General features: G+C 34.2%; 1 long non-coding RNA gene across 2 annotated transcripts; it reads left to right on the forward strand.

Moving 5' to 3' along the window:
- Positions 1-6,315: 6,315 nt before the first annotated feature.
- Positions 6,316-9,554, forward strand: LOC141671922 (uncharacterized). 2 transcript variants are annotated; one of them, XR_012555306.1, is made up of 5 exons: positions 6,316-6,602; positions 8,091-8,240; positions 8,744-8,823; positions 9,047-9,116; positions 9,271-9,554. It is a non-coding gene; the product is annotated as an uncharacterized LOC141671922 (long non-coding RNA). The 2 variants fall into 2 exon arrangements; XR_012555305.1 differs by lacking the exon at positions 8,744-8,823.
- The last annotated feature ends 4,831 nt before the right edge of the window (positions 9,555-14,385 follow it).

Here is a 14,385-nt window from a genome sequence, read left to right on the forward strand (position 1 = left end):
TTTGATGAAACTTTTTCGCCTGTAGCCCTGTTAAAATCAATTCGGATTTTGCTTACGATTGTTGCTTACTACGACTATGAGATCTGGCGAATGGACGTGAAATGGGGAACTTGAGGAGGAAGTGTATATGACACAGCCATAGGGTTTTCTTTCCAAGGAAAATGAACACCTAGTGTGTAAGCTGTTGCGAACCATATATGGTTTAAGGCAAGCTTCTCGTAGATGGAACATTCGTTTTGATGAGACAATCAAAGAGTTTGGTTTTATCAAAAATATAGATGAACCATGTGTCTACAAGAAGGTTAGTGGGAGCGCGGTAACATTTCTTGTATTGTATGTGGATGACATACTTCTTATAGGAAATGATATACCGATGCTACAATCAGTCAAAGTATGGCTATCAAAGAACTTCACCATGAAGGACTTGGGAGAATCATCCTACATTCTCGGTATGAAGATCTATAGAGATAGATCTAGAAGAATGATAGGTCTTACCCAGGGTACATACATCCAGAAAGTGCTTAAAAGGTTTAGCATGGAAAACTACAAAAGAGGTCTCATATCGATGAGCCATGGAGTGTCCCTTTCCGAAAAAATGTCTCCTAAGACACCTGAGGAAATAGAGCGTATGAGTAAGATTCCTTATACTTCAGCAATAGGATCTATCATGTACGCGATGTTGTGTACAAGGCTTGATGTTGCTTATTCAATTAGTGTGACGAGCAGATATCAGTCCAATCCAGGTGAAGACCACTAAAAAGCAGCGAAAAACATCCTTAAGTACTTGTGAAGGACTCAAGACATTTTTCTTGTTTTTGGTGGTGAATCTGAGTTGAAAATAGAGGAGATGTCAACGTCGAGAGAGTTGACACACATAACAACGTAGCAGACCCACTCACAAAGCCACTTTCTCAGAGTCACTTTGATTGTCATAAAGACAAGATGGGTATTAGATACCAGAGTGATTGGCTTTAGTACAAGTGGGAGATTGAAAGAGATATGTCCTAAGTCCAATCATGTATGAGGATTTAGGAATAACTTTTATGTAATCTGTTTTGATTTCATTGATATTAATAAAAGACTTATTTTGTTTTTATTGCAGGCTCTATCTATTTAAATATTTAAATAAGATATACCACAGTTTAGAGTAAAGCTTTTTATGGATTGTGATGAGATCATAATAATGAGACCTAAAAGATGATAACTCTAAACTTAAATAGTTCCTGGTTGTAGGATTACTAACTAGTAATTAATAATCCGCAAAGATCGGTACATACTATGCTTGCTTCATTATGAAGGATGTCTGTTCTCATAGACATTTGTGTGGTGACACTATAGCTAGTATGTAGGTGCTTATTATAGAATAAGTTCACTGAACATGACTCACACAGCTAAACAACTGATGGAGTTCACTCACGTGTCAGCAGTTGTTCACATAGTGATAGTTTTACAAGTATCCTTAGACTTGAGGTCATCATAGTCATCATAGTCATCTTGTGTACACTGAACTATTCTTTGGTTTAGTTCTTAGTCTCAAGGGACAATTATAAGGGCTCTACTGGGTATAGGAATTTGTACACGAAAATAGTGTATGATCAATAAAGGATCTACCCCTTCCAGTGTAGGAAGAGAATGTTCAATGCTGATCCACTTATGTTAGTTCAGGAATCTCTGGCCAGAGTGAATGAAATTAGAAAGGAGTTTCTAATTTACATTAAATAGAACTAAGCATAGTAAATGGGAAAGCAAGTGATTAAATAAGATAGGCTTGACACAAGTTCCATGCCTTGTATTTAATCGTGACATTGCAGGATAGAAGGAATTAATTGTACGGTAACTACTCACTGAATAGGTTCTTGGTATTCTAAGCAGTGAATTCGTATTATCCGGATAGTCGCGATATGCTGAGAAGTATCCCTCACGATGTAGAATAAATATGATTAATTAATTAATCATATTTAATGAATTAGAGAATTTATATAAATAATGATAAAATAGTTTTATTATTATTTATTTCTACTACCGGCTTAATATTGAACCTACAGGGTCACACCATAAAAGAGAATTATTTAATGGTGGAGAAATTAATTAATAATGGCTGGTAATTATTTATTTATGAAATAAATAATTAATTGGAAAATTTAATAATTGTTAAATGAGATTTAATTAATTATAAATTAATTAAGAAAAAGTTCTTAATATTATTAATTAAGAATTTAATTTTTGGAAATTAAATCAAGTGAGAAAATTATTTCTAAAGTGTTTAGAAAAAGGATTAATAATTAAAAGTTGTTTTATTTATTAGTGAGAATAATGAAGGGTTAATAATAATAATATTTTATGGGAAAATTTTCAGCTGAAAATTTTTCCTATAAATATACTATTATAGACCCTATTTTTGCCTCAACCAAAAAGATTTACAAAACCCTAATTCTCTCCATCTCCTCCTCCTTCATTACATCGTTTTCTTGGTGGATACCGGTGGAGTGCTTCACACTTGAGGAGCCGCTGCTAAGGATCTCCGTTCATCATTTTTGGATCGCCATTAAAGACCTCCATCTTTCCATTAACGTAAAGCTTCTTAAGGTAAACATACTGAACTACGAATTAAATATTATTTTTCGCATGGATTCTGCGGAGGGTTTCATTTTTTTAAGATTTAAATTTACGTTTTCTTTGCGTTTATGTGCTAAAAACCCTTCAATTAATTCCCTTGTATACCTCGAACTTGATTTCTAGTATTGCTTCAATAATTCCGTATATTGACCATTGCTTATAATTCGGATTCCTTGAACTACCTTTGTTTGATAACTATCCTTTATTTCCATATCCAAACTTTGTAACTAGATGTACGCTATGTACTACACTTAATAATAGACACTCCTACCTTTGTTGATTATCGTTATAACTCCTTTTCAATACTTTATTCCTTAGTTGTTGAATCACTGGTACTCATCCTTGATGATCCCGCTTATGAGAAGATAATTCAATTTCTGATAAGAGTCTCATAACTCCAATCCTCGACTGATAATTTAAATCCTATTGTTTAGAATCCTTGTAATTTCTCTCTGGCATCAGTTTTATAAAAGATAATTACTCTTTAACAAAAGAATGTTTTCTTGATTTAGTGGATTAGACTCAGACGCAAGTCCCTTTCACACTAATTGATAGACTTAAATGTTGCCTAGGGATCCCATTATATGTGAGAATCCAGCGAGGTTCGGGATTACTTCGCGGCTGATCACCGGCTATAATCCGTAGCATCCTAAAATGAAGTTTTTGAAGTTGTTTTAATTATAAATGTTTATAACATGATGCCATAATGCAATATATCTTGTCCATGATGCTATTATGCCTTTATGATATGATTCTCCTGCTATTGAATTGCGATGAATGTCGGCTTTTACCCTATCTTAATCCTTGATTCTTGAAAGCCCAAACCTTTCTTCATAACCTTGGTATAGCCAAAGATATAAATCTGCCACCTAGAGATTTAAAAGTAGAATGCCTCAGATTTTGCTATTGTTTTTACTTTATAGAACTGCTATGTAGTTACTTGCTGAGCTTTTTATGCTCATATATTTTTCTTTGTTCTAACCATGGTAGTTAAGCGAGAAGATGGCCAGACTTAGGCGCACTGCTCATAAGAGCGTACCTGGTGGCCCCTACCGTGTCGTAGGCTTCCAGATGCCAGAGCAGGTAGTACAGGATGTGTGAGCAAGCGCTTTAGTTGGTCTGACGGTTCCAAGTCGGAATCGATTGTGTGAATTAAATATTATTTTGGATTGTAATATATATTATCTGGTTGGTAGTTGTAATCTTGTCTCAAACTTAATCATGTATAGATCCTGTTAATAGTTAATCGGGGTTTATGTTTATTTATTGTTAGTTTATTGGTGTGGGGTCCTCATTTCCTAACCCCGAGATTGAGGGCGTCAGAAAGATGTAGAGAATTGGAGATATTGACAAGTCATTTCTGCATGTAGAGAACATAGAAATATTGACAAGTCAAATGAAGATGTAAAGAATTGGAGATATCGACAAGTCAATTTCTCATATAGAGATCTCAAAGATATCGATAAGTCAAAATGTGTATATAGAGATCTCAGAGATACCGACAAGTTATTTCTACATGTAGAGGTCTCAGACATATCGACAAGTCATTTCACGTGAAAGGATTTAGAGACCTCGACAAGTCAAGTATACCTATAGAGAACTCAAAGATCTCGATAAGTCATTATACTTATCGAAACGTCAATTCTTTATAAAACAAACTGGAGATCTCGACATACTTCTCAAATTCATAATGCAGACAAGATCAAGATTCAAGATTTATCAGTCAACAAACCATTGATTCACTAGATTCAAGATCAAGGGCCAAGATTAACTCGACACAGGGTGGTCACAGACCTGCAACATTCGGCACAGATTTGCTAATCTAGAAATGGAAATAGAAAAAGGTTGCTTTAGAAAGTAGTTTGGTACATTTTAGTGCAAGTCTTGTAAATCCGTGCTGCTAGTCTATAAAGCATGCACGGGTCCTTAGTTCACAAGTAACAAAGGGATATAGATTTCCTTGTATTCTCTCAAGATTCCTTGTATTCTCTCAAGATAGAAGCTAAGGTCTTATTTTCCTAAGAACACATTCACCCCCCCCCCGTGTTGCATTCAATATCTAACAAGTGGTATCAGAGAAAAATCTAAAATTAAACAGATAAAGATCTTGAAAGGATGAGTGCACAAAAGATAAGCAGTATTAAGATACCATCCTTTGATAAAATGAACTATACACTATAGAAGAAAAAAATGATGTTGTTCATAAGGATGGCCAACCCTATGTACATTCAGATGCTCAAGAATGGCCCTTTTATTCCCATAGAAAGTGTTGATAAGTCTACTGATGGAGACATGGTCATACCAGCTCATTTTTCCCCTAAAGACCCCTCAAAATACACAGAGTCTGAAAAGGAAAAGGTTTCTCTGGACAGTGGCCTGCAGCTAATACTAATAGAGTCACTTGATAATGTTATGTACAACAATATTTTCAACTATGACACAACCAAACAGATTTGAGAGAGAATTGAAATTATGTGTGAGGGTACAGAGGAAGTAAGATCTAATCAAAGGAGAATACTGGTGTCTCAGTATGAGGGTTTCATGGCTAAGCCTAAAGAATGAATTACTTAAGTTTTTGAAATATTCAACAAATTGATAAATGACTTGAAACTTCATGATAAATATTATGAAGCTAAGGAGGTTAACCTAAAGTTTTTGCTAGCCCTTCCTGACCATCTTGAACAGAAGATATCAGCTATTAAAGAAGGAAGAGACTTGAGCAGAATTACACTGGAAGTCTTGTATGGGATCTTGAAAACATATGAGCTTGAGATGTTATAAAGAAAGTCATTGAAGGCAAACCAATGACATGTGGTTGATGGATCCAACGCCTTAGTGGTCAATGACGGTGAAGCAAGTGAAGATGAACCAGATTCTCAAATTCCAATCAGTCATGCCGTTGAGCAAAAGAACACGGGACCTCAGAAACAAGTTTTTTTAGTGCTAGAGGAAGATGAATACTACACCCTTGATGAGCTAGATGAAATGGATCAAACAATGGCTTACCTCGATACAAAATTCTCTAACATCAGGGTTAAAAAGCCAAGGTTTTTCAAGAACTAGGGACAGTCCTCAAACAGCAACAACTGGAAATCAAAAACTCAGTTCAACTCAGCTAGCAAAGGTGGCTACAAAACTAGACCTGTTGACAATTCAAAAATAAAGTGCTTTAACTGTGATGAGTTGGGCCACTTTGTAACTAAGTGCAGGAAGCCAAAGAAAGTGAATTTGGATAAATCCTATTTAGAGTTAGAAGCAAAGTATGAATCTCTCTTGAAAAACCAACAGGGAAAGGCTTACATAGCTGAAGGTAAGAGTTGGGATGACACTGATGAATATGATGACAAAGAAGACACTACACCATATATGGCCTATAACAACACTTTTTTTGGTGTTACAGGCAAAAATGTTGCCTTAAATTACTAAAATTTGATCTAAGATAACAGTTTTTTTTGTGTTAAAGTAGAGGATACTAGATGTTACCATATATATGATAAAATAGCTATTGTAATACAAAAATAGCTATTGTAATACAAAAATAGTGTTAGCAATGATATTACAATTAGTGTTACCATAACACTAAATATTTAGGCGGGATCGTAACCACGGACCACCAAATTTTGGGCGACCCAGATAAGAAATTTGACCCGCTCATTTTTAATAAAATAAAATAAAAGTACTAAATTTGACCCGCTTCCATATACACACTCTCTCGCAAATAAACACTCTTGATGGGTTAGAGCTTGGAGATTAGAATTCTGAATTAGGGTTCTGAGTCCATTTATTAGAATTTTTAGAAATGGGGGCAGCGACAGTATGGGTGTCTAATTCTAATCAAGGTGGAGGAGCAACAATAAGTTACATGAATTAGAAACAACCCCAACCATCAATTGGTTACTGTGCCCCACCTTTTTGCCGGATGTGTAGCCGGTGCTTTCAGTAAAACCCGTGCTACCCCTTTTGCTTGTCTCACCATTCTCTTTCAGGTATTACCCCCTACCCCTGTTTCTTATGTTTTGCATATTTCCTTGAAAATATGATAACTGCCTCAATATTCGTTTGCTTCTTATAATTTAGTCGACAATAGTTTGATAAATGTTCAAGTTTGTAATTGCTATAATTAGAGATGTGAGATATTATTTGAATGTGTTGGTTAGTTGCAAGGTATACACTTTGATGCTACTATGTTGAGTAAATCTTGTATATGCCGTGAAGATCTTCAAATTGTTAATGAAGAAGGATTTAGAGCCTTTTGGAAAGGAAATCTTGTTACTATTATTCACCGCATTCCTTATACTGCTGTCAATTTTTACTCGTATGACCGCTTCAAAAATGTCAGTTTACATGTTATGTTTCTCTTATTCGTTTATATTATTTTTGTCTCTATAAAATGTCATTTCTCGACGTAATAATGATTGTCATCATTTTATAAATTAATAATCTCGATTATATATTATATTATGCCTTGTATATTTTTAGCCTTGAGTGCGTTATATTGTATTTAGTATACATAAACTTACATATTTAGGTCTGATCTGTTACGGTTAAATATCAATGAGTTGGTACTTGATTGGTTGTTATTCTCGAACAGATAGTGCATTTTGGGTGTGCCAAATTTGTAATTTAGGAAATTGTTGAGGTAATTTGTGTGGTTTTACTCTTTAGTGATAATTGATGGTTTGTGTCATTGAAATGAGTGTGTTGTCACAGCTTAGTTTAAGGAGTTTATTTAGAAGAATGTGTCGTTGTATCAGTTTCGTAATGGTATTCCTTTGACTATTGTTGCTGCTGCTAATTTCACCAGTGGGGAATTTGCTAAGGCTTTATGTAAGGTATACAATGGTTAATGATTTACACAATTCTAGTTAAGGGCTATGATTTGAATGAATATAATATTCTAGTTAATGTTTTGAATGAATACTATAGGTTCTAGTGCTGTTTGAAGCACTATCTTTGTTGTTTGGTCAACTCAGTAATGATAATTTGGTTGAACGATAGTCTGATTCGCGTTAAGTGCGGATTTTTCTCCCTGGAGGTGCTACTTGCTAGTAGTAGTCAATCGGCAAACTAATTTTGGGATTCTTACAAATTAGTTATGTAATTTGTTTTCAAATTTTTTTTATTACCTTACCGGCTGTTGTCATTGGTAAAACATTTGAATTAGTTGAAAGACCATTTAGGCAAGCACTAGCAGCACTCAGTTAAAATATTAATATTGCAAATGACAACATCCAAAATAGGCCGAAGACTGGGGCACCAGAGTGTTCTGTCGGCCACATCTCTGTGAATCCATAATACATGTTTGGAAAGGAAAGATCCGTCGTTGTGTCTGCTGGTGTCGATACTATTTGCTTCCCATTAAGTCTAAACTATTTTTGATTTGTTAAGCTCATAATGTGACATTGAGTGGATATATTTATTAATCTTCTTTGATATTGGAGATGAGTTTGTTCTTATACCCTTTTTTATCTCAGAGGTTATTTGGCGCCGGAATATATGTTGGGGGAAAGTTAACTAAAAAAGCAGATGTCTTCAGCTTTGGGGTTCTCATACTTGAAATAATAAGTGGCAGAAGCGGTGGAAAAGCAAGCTAGGGAGGAATACATAAGCTTCTGTTGGAATGAGTGAGTCCAGTTTCATAATATAAGATGCAAGTTTTATTCTAATTGTTTATCTTTTTTTAAGTATTATTTTTCACATTTATATTAGTATTGCATATTTAACTATTTTTAAGCTTTGTTTACCGCTATTGTGTGGAATTATATATTAAAGTTGCTATCTTTTCTCAAGAAAGGTTAAAAAATTTACCCCACCAATTTTTAATTTATTAGTCGTTATTGCATAAATAATGATTCTGAATGAAATTCTAATTGGTACCTGTTAGACATTTTGAATTGAGGTATTTTTTTACTTGCTGACTATGTAATGTTGGTATCATATCCTTTCTATTAGTTATTAGTTAAAAAAAACTGACTTTGATGTAAACGTATTAGAATACCTAATAACCCCCCGAAAGAAAAATTAGGAATGTACATTTTGCTGTTGCAGCCTGGTTTAATGATAAATTTTCATTGCCTTGTGGTCGCTGCTCTTTCTGTTATTTGGTCTTTGTATTTGACTTGGGCAGGAGTTCCACATTGCTGTTAGTGTTAGGTGAAAAGCATATATATCAAAAGGGCTCGCTTCTACTTTGTACTGCTTTTACATGTAAGTTAAAGACGCTGCAACTAGAAGAAATTTCAGGCAATGATTTCCATATTCATTTCCCTTTTTCCAGTCATTATTTTTGTGACTATAGTTTTCGTATTTAGCTGCTTATCGTATATAATACTCGTCAGCTGCTTACTTATGAGGAAGTAAGATCTTTATGCAGATTATTTATGTAAGTTGTTGTATTTAATTTATGGTTTTTCTAATGGGCATTCAACAGGTACCTGATGGAATGCCGCCTGAACTTCAACCAAGGCTTCTACAAGAGGCAAATAACATCTTAAACACATGTGAGGAGGATATCTTACAGATGAACTCCATATTTTAATGAATTACTATCATTAACTAATTTAATGATTAACACTTTTAATTTTGTATTTGACACCCTTATTTTATATTTTATATGTTAATAGTCTAATATCATTTTGCTTCCTTACATTGCAGGAAGAATAGGTTTGTCAAGTTTAGTGCCTTCAAGTATGAACTTCCTTTCAACGCTGGACAGAAGCTCTGCAACTAGTTTCTTTCATTAGTCTAGGTTTTGAAAACTTATAGTTAAATGGGTTGGTGACACATTATACATCTTTGCTTATTTGAATATGATATGTGAAGTATTTCATAAACATTAATTGCGTGCAGAAAACTCCTCCCACATATGTGACTTGGAATTTTGTATCGTGTTGAATTTGAACTTTAATTTTTTTAAATTAAATGTATTAAAGTTTTTAGTGTTGCAAGTGTGATAATTGATATATTTATATTAGTAAAAACAAGAAAAAGTGTTACAATATATATCAGAGTGTTAAAAAAAGAATGTTACAATAAAATATAAAAATGTTAGCAAAAGATTGAATTGATTTATATTCGGTGTTACAATAGAAAAAATGATGTTGCAAAAGAGTTTATTGTAACATATTTTTAGGTGTTACTAGACCTTTAAGGATGTTGCAATAAAACTATTGTTACACATGCATTATGTTACTATAGATATTTAAAGTGTAACTATAGGTGGTATTTTGTAACACTTTTACCAATATTACCAAAGATCCCAAAAGTGTTACCATATACCCCTATTCTAGCAGGGCAAATCGAACACCCACAATTTTTCAAAAAGTGTAACCATAGACAATTTTTTTGCCTTAGGTAACACTTTTTGGTCATTATAACATTTTTTTGGTGTTGCTATAGGTCATATATGGTGTAGTGAGAATTTGGAAATTATGCACTCATGGCTCTTGAGCAAGGAGAATCATCCTCATCAAAATCAGAGGTACCAACTTTAACTAACATTGATTTAAATACAAGCCAATATAAAGAAACTGTTGAAAAGATGAGTGTAGAGATGTTTCATATCCACACAAGCATGATGGAAGCTACTGAGGAAGTTAGTAGACTGTCAAATGTTAATGAGAAGATTGAGATTGAAAAGAAAGAATTAGAGCTGCAGCTTGTTGAGCTTGAAAAAATCAAGCAAGAAAATGAATATCTGAAAAACAAGCTCAAGTGTGCAAGTTAAATTAAAGTTGTGTTGAGGAAAAAATTGGAAAATAATGAGGTGAAATTGAAGTATTTCATAAATGCATCTCATTTGGTTGGACAATACCGTGAGAAGACCAAACAATGTGTTAATATAGCTATTAGTTTGGAATATGATGCCTTGAACAGTAACAAGAAAAATGAAGGTGACAAAGGGAAAGAAATTGCAAATCAAGATGTCCCAGTTATGCTGAGAAAAGTAGATGCACATTTGTTCAAGGCATGTAATGTTAATTTCAGTGAGGTTGAGTTAGTCATCAAGTAAGAACATTGCTGATGAAGAGCGTGAAAAGAAGAATGAAGAAACCACTCCTACTGCTAAATTAAGAAGAAGTCCATGGTCAATAAAGTTTCTAAGACACTAATCAAGGAAATCAAGACTGAGAATGAAGGAAAGAAGAAGAAGAACAAGAATGGAAAAATTGGAGTAAACAATAGAAATAACTTTGCATTTGTTGCAGATGCTCCCAGGAAACAATGTCAAAAGTGTGTCTAAAATAATTACCTAACTCACCTTTGTAAAAAGGCTGTTAGTGAGGCAATAGTGGGAGCATGCAAATACAATGAAGCAAAGGCTGAAGACCTCTATTCATTATGTGACAAATTTGATTACATTCCTTGCAATATGAAAGTAATGACAAGATGTCATAAACTGAGAGTAGACCTCAAAGAAATTAATCTTGGATCTATAACTAAAAGGAAAAATGCAAATCAATCAATGAACACTGTTCCTTTTTAATCATCAAATTCTACTTCTGCTACTTTAGTGAAAAAGCAGAAAAGCACCCAACACTGCTTGGGTAGCTAAACACACTTAATCATCATTGTGTGCAGGGAAACGTGAAGAGAGTCATATAAATCATTGATAGTGAATGCTCTAGACATATGATAGGTGATAAGGCCTTGCTATCATAATTTGAGGAGATGGCTGGCCCATTGGTGACTTTTGGAGACAACAATAAAGGATTCACAATGGGATATAGCAAGCTAGTTTCTGGAAAAAATTTCATAGAAGATGTTGCACTGGTTGCTGGACTTGAAGTCAATCTTCTCAGTGTCAGCCAATTTACTGACAAGGGATTCAAGGTGAATTTTGAAAAAGAAGATTGCACAATTATCAGCAAAAAGACTGGTGAAGTTGCTTTGAAAGGAGCAAGGAAAGGAAGCTTGTTTATTGCAGATTTATACTCAGCAAATAAGGATGGCATATGTTGCCTCTATACCAAGGAATTTATTGAGCAAAGTAAATTGTGGCATAAGAAACTCTTTCACCTAAATTTCAAGGCAATCAATACCCTGGTGAAAAAGGAATTAGTGTGAGATATGCCAACTCTGGAATTTGCTCAAGATGAAGTATGTGAAGCTTGTCAAAAAGACAAAATGAAAAGGTCCAGTCACAAGAGCAAGACTGCAAATTCAATAAATGCACCAATGCAGCTTATTCACGTGGATCTGTTTGGACCAGTCAATGTCTTGTCTATTTCAAGGAAGAAATATGCACTGGTAATGGTGAATGACTACTCAAGATACACTTAGGTGGAATTTCTATATTCAAAGGATGAAACTCTACACATTATCATTGAACACATCAAGAAGATTGAGAAATAAGCTGAAGATCAAAATTGTGTCAAAAGATTGAGGAGTGACAATGGCACATAATTCAGGAATGCAGTTTTAAATGAATTCTGCAATGACAATGGTATTATTCAAGAGTTCTCAGCTGCAAGGACACCTCAGCAAAATGGGGTATTTGAAAGGAAGAATAGAACTTTAGTTGAGGCTGCTAGAACAATGCTGCAAGATGCTAATTTGCCAACAAGTTTTTGGGAAGAAGTTGTCAACACTATATGCTACACTCAAAACAGATATCTCATCAACAAAAATCTTGACAAGTCACCTTACTCAATTTTGTCAAAAAGGAAGCCTACTGTCAAGCATCTACATGAGTTTGGAAGCAAATGCTTTGTGCTCAAAGAAAACTCTAAATATATTGGAAAATTTGACTCTAAAGTTTTTGAAGCAATTTTCCTAGGTTATTCATTGGAAAGGAATGCCTACAGAGTTTATGTGCTTGAGAAAAAGAAAATAATGGAAAGTACAGATGTGAACTTTGATGATGACAAGTGTCCAGGTCTGGAATGCCTTGATGAGAATGAAGATGAAGCCCTTAAATTTGAAAATCTAAACATTGATATTGATTCTGAAGATGAAGCTGATATCAACATAAGCAACAGAATAAATGAAGAGTCAATTGAGCAAGTGAATCATGAAGATGAAAATTCATCTCATACAACTGAATTTGATGGCACAAACTAAAGGGGAGAAATAGGAGAAAGTTCTGCAAGTCATGCCAATGGTGAAAAAAATGCAGAAAATTCAAGTCAACAAAATCACACCGGGAAATGGGATAGGAGTCATACAAGAGATGCAATTATTAGTGATCCAAATTTTGGAGTGAGGACTAGAAGTGCAAATGCAAATGAATGTCTACATGCAAGCTTTCTTTCACAAATTGAGCCTAAAAAATTGAGAAAGCTCTACTTGATCCTGATTGGATATCTGCCATGCAAGAAGAGCTGAATCAATTTGAGAGAAATAAAGTTTAGAAGTTAATTCCTTCCCCAAAGAACAGAAGCATATTTGGAACAAAATGGGTGTACAGGAACAAAATGGATAAAAATGGAATTGTAACAAGGAACAAAGTAAGGTTGGTTGCAAAAGGCTACACACAAGAAGAAGGAATTGATTATGATGAAACTTTTGCTCCAGTTGCAAGACTTGAAGCAGTAAGGATCTTTCTTGCATTTGTTACACAATTAAAATTTAAAGTGTATCAAATTAATGTAAAGAGTGCACTCCTTAATGGGGAGTTAGAAGAAAAGGTTTATGTGCAACAACCACCTGGCTTTGAAGATCCAGAATTTCCAGATTTTGTTTATCAACTGCTAAAGGCTCTCTATGGATTAAAGAAATCACCTAGAGCTTGGTATGATACACTGTCTGCTCAAACATGGATTCACTAGAGGAACAATTGACAAGACTTTATTCTACAAGCAGCATGGTGGTGATATGATCCTAGTTCAAATCTATGTAGATGGTATTATTTTTGGTTCTACAAATGAAAAATTATGTCAAAGATTTTCAAGACTCATGCATAGTAAATATGAGATGAACGTGATGGGAGAATTAAGTTACTTTCTTAGACTTCAAGTTAGCCAAAGAAGTGATGGAATCTTCATCAACCAAATCAAGTATGTTAAAGACTTATTGAAGAAATTTGGAATGGTTGATTATTCACCTGCGTCAACACCTATGTCTACAGCTACAAAGTTGGATAAAGATAAGAAAGGGAAAAGTGTAGACATTTTAGGTTATAGAGGATGATTGGATCTTTTAGACCAGACATCATGTTTGCAACATGTATGTGTGCTAGATTTCAAGCAAATTTTAATGAATCACATTTGATGGCTGTGAAGAGGATTTGGAGATATTTAAAGGGAACACCAAACTTGGGACTATGGTATCTAAGGGAACAGGATTTGAAGTTGTTGGATACATAGATGCAGTTTAGCTGGATGCAGAGTTGACAGGAAGAGTACTAGTGGAAGTTTACAATTTCTGGGACAAAGACTTGTATCTTGGTACAGTAAGAAACAAAAATCTATGTCAACTGCTGAATATATAGCTGCAGGAAGTTGTTGTGCTCAAGTGCTTTGGATTAGAAATTAACTAATGGACTATGGTCTAGTGTTACACAAAATTCTCATCATGTGTGACAATACTAGTGCCATGTCTATTATTGCTAATCCAGTTAATCATTCTAGAACTAAGCACCTTGATGTAAGGTACCATTTTATTATTGAACATGCTGCCAATGGTACTATTAAGCTCATTTTTGTTCCAACAGAAAAATAATTAGATAACATATTCACTAAATGTTTTGATGAAGCAACTTTCACTAGACTTGTTAGTGAAATTGGAATGTTAAATTCTTCATCCTAGAGGCAAGAACTCAGTTAATAT

This window comes from Apium graveolens, chromosome 7, assembly GCF_009905375.1.
Source record: "Apium graveolens cultivar Ventura chromosome 7, ASM990537v1, whole genome shotgun sequence".
In the NCBI taxonomy this organism is placed as follows: Eukaryota; Viridiplantae; Streptophyta; class Magnoliopsida; order Apiales; family Apiaceae; genus Apium; species Apium graveolens.